Source organism: Eleutherodactylus coqui, chromosome 8 (genome assembly GCF_035609145.1).
Source record: "Eleutherodactylus coqui strain aEleCoq1 chromosome 8, aEleCoq1.hap1, whole genome shotgun sequence".
In the NCBI taxonomy this organism is placed as follows: Eukaryota; Metazoa; Chordata; class Amphibia; order Anura; family Eleutherodactylidae; genus Eleutherodactylus; species Eleutherodactylus coqui.
Window position 1 is genome coordinate 75,978,997 of NC_089844.1, and position 1,056 is coordinate 75,980,052.

Consider the following 1,056-nt stretch of genomic DNA (forward strand, 5'->3'; position numbering starts at 1 on the left):
AGAGGCAACCATTTTTTTGTGGTTGTTGTTCTAAACTCATTCCCTGCCCATAGACTTTTTGTAATCTTGAAAAAAACTCTAACTGTAATATATATCTATGAGATATGATGACATAGTGTGAAAGATTCTGGATAGGCTCTAGTATATAGACACACACACACACACACACACACACCCCAATACTGAAGCTGTACTAGAGCCCATCCAGGACCTTTCACACCTTGACATCATGGGGTAGCTGTAACATTAGTATCCTAATCTCACAGGATGGGATCTGATCCAGTCCTTTTCCTAAACATATGTACAACTCTTGCAAAGACACATAATATGTTTGTATACATGGAACCTGTAAACTTTCCAGTTACCTCCAGGTGAATTAATTCCTCTGTGGACAAGATTTAGCATATTGTGCCAAAACAAATAAACTGGGTGCTGTCAGTGTAAATAGGCGAGGTCTCCAGACAAAAGTCACTTTGGCATATGAGCATATATTATCTAAATAAATGAAGGGCAGCATTTATAAAAATCAAACCCTCTCACAACAGGTTCAGAGTGAATCGAACAAAATCACTAACCCATAAATACACACAACAGAATATTAAAATGTGTGCACCGATTATTTTTGGGGATTGAAGTATTTGTCCGTTTAACTTTCTTAGAATTTTTATTGCCCTTGCCACTACAGTTGGCACTCTTAGCTGAACACCAGGGCACTCTGGAGCTGGATGCACAGTCGCCTGTCAGCTTCCATCATATTTAATGCAGCACTGTTTTTTCATAAAAACCATAGACCACTCTATGCAGCCTTACGAAACCCATTGTAAGTCAAGGTGCTGGTGGTGTCCGTCATGCAATGGATCCAGCACTGCTCCATGGTATCATCTATATGGCAAAATCACTGTGCCGTCATGAACAGAGCCTAATATCTATGACCATCCTGAAAACCCAGAACACGAGTTTTCAAGCAATTCCTACATTTTCAAACTTGTGACCATCCAATATCCTCCATTATCAATAGGTGGACTCATTAATCATGACCATCTTCAAAGATTTAGA